The 6,000-nt window shown below is 39.4% G+C and overlaps 1 pseudogene; it reads left to right on the top strand.

Moving 5' to 3' along the window:
• The first annotated feature begins 3,146 nt into the window (after positions 1–3,146).
• LOC149159932 (alpha-galactosidase 1-like) overlaps positions 3,147–6,000 on the top strand; it is a 29,465-nt pseudogene continuing 26,611 nt past the window's right edge.

Below are 6,000 nucleotides of genomic sequence, written 5' to 3'. Positions count from 1 at the left end.
TAAAGTAAATAAATAAACAAAATAAAAATAATAAGGTCAAATTTAACTATTATAAACAATAAAACTAAAAATAGTAATAAGAAAATGAATAAAATATAAATCAAAATAATGAATTAACTCAATTTTATTATTTAAATCCAAAATAAATTAATAGTAAATAAATAAGAAATAAAGGAATACGAGAAATTCTTATTAAAATAAATAAATAAATATTATAAAAACTTAGGAGTACAAGGTAGGGATCCAACACCTGCTAATACTCCAACCATCATCTCTATTCAAATTGATAGGCCTCCTTTCAATTTCCAAGGCCTCCCTAAACTTACGGTGATGAAAATGATCAATCCTTGCAATGATCCTCGCCTCTTCAATGCAGATGTGATGGTTTGTCTTTTCTGCATGTTCTGCCAAAGCAAAGGAGCGGGACCTTCCATGTTTGATGTCAGTTGCATGCTAAGAATAAAATAGTAAAATTTTGAGAATAACATAAAATTAGTGAATTGATGGGTTATTCTCATGGAAATGGGTGAATTAATGAAAAAAACTTATGAAAAGTGGTTCCTTAGGTGAAAGTGGGTCTTAATGTGTAAAACCCATAATAACATCTCACATTTCTATCCACCTAGCGATTTGGCTAGGTGATCACTTTTTATATGATAACAAATTGCCCCCAATGTATGAGTGTTAGGAGCACATATTCTTTCAAAAAACCAGGGAGGTGATCAGAGAGAGAGAGAGAGGAATATTACAGCAAGGATTCAGACTACTAGAGAACAAGGTTGTTACCACTCATAAAGAAAGAGTCTCAAAGTGGGCATACATCATCTCAATGAGGCGGGGAAGAGATCCTCATACCCGTCGAGACAACTCAGTACAAAGAATAATGATGTGCCTAAAAAAATGGGTCTAAACAAAAGAATATACAGTTCACCAATGTGTTGGCATGAATGGGCTAGAAATTTGTACAATCAATTACCACGTGAATTACATAGTCCCATATTCAAGTTCCCGGATAAAAAGTGTTAGGATTAATACAGTAACTACTATTGAACTGGGTACATAGGGTTAAATGCCTCCATGTTGATGGGAAGGGGGTGGTCCCAACTTGAGAAGCCATTTTGAATAGGAAGGGGCTCTGATGTAGCAGCCCTGGTTAAAAATTTATGTAAAAATATATAAGATCGCGGTCATGGGACATGTATTCCAAGTTGAATGGTGGGAAAAACATCCTCGTGGGTGTTCATTTCAGTTATTATGTCTAAGGAAATTGGCAAAGGCAATGGCTAAGGCTTTAGAAAGGCAAAATGGCATTTTTGGCACATTTATTTACGAAAAATAATTGAAATTGGGAGAAGAGGAAGGTGAAAGGTCACAGGTTGCATGTGAGGAGGAAAATGAAGGAAAATAATAGAAAATGAAGAAAATAGAGGCCTAATTAATAAAAAGGTTTATGAGGATCAATTGGAAAGCTTGGTCAGTTCAGTTTTGGAGATTTCACTATATTCTCTCTCTCTCATACTCTTGGGCACTTAGAGTTTCTTGGATCACTCTTGGAGGAGTGTGGCATACTTGGAGTTTGGAGCAAGAAGGTAAAGGAATATCAAGAAAGTGCAAGAGGACACCAGGATCAGTAGCTAAAATAGATTTGTCTTGCAGGTACCGAGTTGCATATATGTTTTCCTCACTAGTTTTGGCATGCATGGCATATGCATGTGGTTTATTGATCACAATTTGTCGTTGGCATGGAGGGTTGCCTGGATTGACAGTGGATTTTCCTAACCTTTCCATTTCCTAGATAGCCATGGTGTTGAGGGTTTATTTCTTTGTTTTTCTAATTGGTTCTCATGTTTCCTTATCTTGGGTTGAGTTACTAGTTCCTGGAAGCCCTGGTTGGACAAATTCTCTTGAAGCCTTATAATAGCTTCGGTTGAACTACTGGTCCTGGAAGCCTTGGTTGGAAAAATGCTCTGGAAGACCCAGGTGGGTTGAGTTACTAGTCCTGGAAGCCCTAGTTGGACAAATGCTTTGGAATCCAAGAATAAGTTGTGGGTTGAGTTACTATTCCTTGAAGCCTTAGTTGGAACAAACGCTTTAGAGCCCTGGAAAGCTTGGGTAGAGACCAATCTGATGATGGTTTTGTGATGTTCAACCATGAGGTGGAATCACTGTTTGATGAGTTGAGGTGGTTGGCCTCTGGAAGCCCTGGATGGTTTGGATTGATGATTTTATGAGATCCCACATTCATGCTTAGAATATGGCACGGGGGTGACTGGTTGAAGAGAGAATTGGCTCAGCCATGTCTACAGTCAGGTGGAACATGGTAGTCCCATACTGGGTTGGCTTTTGCATCATTAATATGATGTTATTTCTCCTTGTTATCTCATGGGAATTATACTGGTTTATATGTGGATTATATGGTTGTTGTTTTTGTTAGCTCTGCTACAGTTTGCAACATTTGATGGGTTAAATCAGGTCAGACAGTGCTGGTTTGGGTTGAAAAGAGTTTGCAGCAATTTACTTTATCATTCCCCTTCATTTTCCTTATCCCTTTTACTCCGTTACCCCCGTTTCCTCCTTCCCTTCCTTTCTCTTTACTCTCCCTATCTTCATTATTATTGTTTGCCTTTATAAACCCTGCCTAAACCCGTTTATAAGGTTAAATAATGTTAAAACCAAATATGACCCAGGAGTTGGTTAAACATTTATTAACCTATTGTTTTGGTTTTACCTTGGCGCTAAAAGTCCTAACCTATTATAATTGTGCGCCTTTGCAAATTACATAACCCAGTGGGCCTGTACCTGTCACATCCCCCCCGTTAACCCTTTACTTATCTTCACCGTCAAATCGTCCATCGTTGCAATCCAATGCCATACGCTTCTCCTGTCGCTGGAACTTGCATGATTGTTAGCCAGCGGGAAAAACCGTTTCCCCGCTGTCCCATCTGCCACATGTCGAATTTGTGTTGGATCACTTGCCCTCATACGGAAACCGCCGAGTGCCAAGAGCAGTGCGGGGAAACTGCTTACCGCCCTTCCGGTACGGCTCCCTGCACGTTAACTGCTGATCATATTTGCCACTCGTCAACCATTCAATCATCAATCTTGCGATCGAACGGCCCTCGTCCCTCCACTCATGTTTTCTCTCGATGGCTTCCATACGCCAATCTTCGCCGTCCGATTTGTCAGATCCATGGCTAATATTCAATCGCACTCTTGTTTTCTCCCAACGCTACCCACCAAGTGATCTTGGCCGTCCATCTGAGCTATCCAACGGTCAGTATTCATTTGCAGGTCATCGTCCGGTTTCATGCAATTTTCAGTCTTTTCGGCCTGTCTTATGCACGCAAAGAAGGAAGGAAGCCCCGATCCAGCGACCTGCGCATTAAAACCCTCAGCTACTGTATTCAACACAGTGTACCTCTGAAGGACAAGAAGGACCACCTTGAGCAGATAAATGACTGCAGCAGTTATGGAAATTTATTCAATTAATATTTCACCTGTTTAGGAAGGACATCAAAGTACAGAAAGAGCCATTTTGTTCATTTAAAACATTCAGATTATAGCAGAGGACCCATATCTTAATGTAAATGCAGTTGGTGGTCAGTTATGACCCCTCCACGCATGGGTCTGCAGAGATTTTTGTGAACAAACTGTATATATATTCAGAAAAGAGATGTAATGAGGTTGATGAGTGTTATTCTGTTGTAAGCTTCAACTTCTAGAGACTGTAACTACTGTGTAACTTGTAGCTTCTGGTCTTCATTTCCAACTAAATACAAGCTTCTTTTGCTGTTATTTACTCATTTTCCACTTCTCCTTCTTGTTCTAGGCTGTGCCTGTTTTGCATTTATTCATGTGTTGTTAATGCTTAGCATTAGAGTGGCTGTCATCCCACCTCTGTGTTAGGATTTAGCATGTATCATTGAATTTGTTTGCAGGTTTCTATTATTTTAATGCCAGAGAGCTGTCATCCTGTTTGTGTATTAGAAAACAGATTTACAGACCTTTTAACTGGTTGCAGCTGGCCATCACAGGGTCCTGTGCATCTGTTGGTGTGGTCAGTCTTCATCATCACATTTTCTTTAAAACTGTGAGTAATTGGTGGTTAAAAGCCTTGTAGTCTGGGGGTGTTCACCCATGTTTGGGGTCAATCATAGTAGAAGTGTTTATCTAGCTTGAATATGCAGAATTTCTTTCATTCATACACCATTTATCCAACATTTTGTTGAGTTTGTAATGTTCTCAAGCATCTCTGATATACAACCTAGGAGAGTTTCTTGGGGTGATAACATTAATTGGCGCCGTTGCTGGGGAGAGGAGAATTGAAGCTCAACTTCCCTAGGAGAACGACACAGCTTCAAACTTTGATGATAGACAAGGTTTGGACACAGTTTCTGGTTGTAATCATCTATTTCGCAACTCCATTGGAGGAAGACCATCACTTGGTGACTCCACATTGAAGTTCTGGCTTAGTTTGTGAGACATACTCGAAGGAATCCTCAAAAACTACCAGTTGAGTCATTGCATGACCCTGAGAGGACTGTTAAATCGAAGAAAGCTTCACAGAAAGGGGCATCAAGATCAGGTAAGCCTAAGAAGTCTCATGCATCTCTTAAATATAAAGTTGTTGCTGAAGATTTAGAGTTTGAAGACTTAGAAATAAGCATTATTAATAAGGAAAAACCTTCAGAGATTAGTGCAGCCCCTTATTCAGTTAGTTCCCCTTTGAATCTCAGTCCAAGGAAAGCTTCCCATTTAGTCCAAAACATCCCTTTATCTCTGCCATCCATCACATTACTCCCTACCATTCAATCTACTAGTATTCTTCCAAATATTCCAATCATGGCAGGACAACAAGCACCTACGAGGATAGAAAGAATTGTAGTTGCCAGATATGGACCGTTGGTATTGCCTGTGCCTTTAAATCCTATGCCTGTGGGAGAATATCAAAAATATATGCCTAAATTCACTGGTACAGAGGGAGTAACAGCAGAAGAACATCTTGAAGCCTTTTACAGTTATGCTGATAATTTAGATATAAGTGAAAACGATGTGTGGATGAGAGATTTTGTCCAGAGCCTTAATGGGGAGGCTAGGAAATGGTTTAGAGAATTGCCCCAGAGATCAATAACAGATATTGAAGCATTAGATGATGCATTTTTGAAGCAGTGGGGAGATAAAAAGGACTTGTTGTATTATCATACAGAGTTTGGTAACTTGAAGAGGGAAAATGGGGAATCAATACCTAATTTTAATAAAAGATTCAATCGAATGTATAGTAAGATACCAGCTGAGGTAAAGCCTACCCCCACCTCTGCCAAACTCACTTATGCCAATGCTTTTGACTCTGATTTTTGCCTGTTATTGAGAGAAAGGAGATGTGCTACTCTAGCATACATGCAGGATGCAGCACTAGAAGTAGAGCCTAATATCATGGCTACAAAGAAGCTAAAAAGTCAAGCTGACAGAAGGAGGCAGAGAGGTCAGGCTTCTACTTCGTCTACATCATCTTCATAGCCTAAATTAGATAAGATGACTAAGATGATAGAGTCATTAGCTGCTAAAATTTCTAAGCTAAAGGTTGAGCAGAATTCAGGGAAAACAAGGCAGCATAACACATTTTCTCCAAGAAATCCTATTCCATTTAGGAGAGCAAATGAGCAGTTACAAATTATGCAAAGGGGTGAAGATTCAAAAGAATATTAGAAAGTGAAAGCTCATTTCCAAAATGTATTCATGGAGGAGGAACAATTTGAAGAAGATGAGGATGAAATTCACTGCATGGAAGATAAAGGCAGCACTGCATTTTTTACGTTGGCTGAGTATGAACAATCATTGCTGAGGAACAAGGCAGTCAAGAATGGGATAGAGAAGTTGTCCTACAAGTTGAACAGCAGCAGAGATATAACCTGAGATCCAATGCAAAAAATGTCAAAGAAAATTCTGCCCAAAAAGCTGTTGTCCAAATAGAGTCACAGAATAACAAGCAGAGAAGACCAG

Source organism: Pinus tabuliformis, chromosome 5_2 (assembly GCF_031772625.1).
Source record: "Pinus tabuliformis cultivar Carrire ecotype Pingquan chromosome 5_2, CPIR1, whole genome shotgun sequence".
Classification (NCBI taxonomy): domain Eukaryota; kingdom Viridiplantae; phylum Streptophyta; class Pinopsida; order Pinales; family Pinaceae; genus Pinus; species Pinus tabuliformis.
The sequence above is the reverse complement of the archived record's forward strand: the minus strand, read 5'-3'. Positions and strand labels throughout refer to the sequence as shown.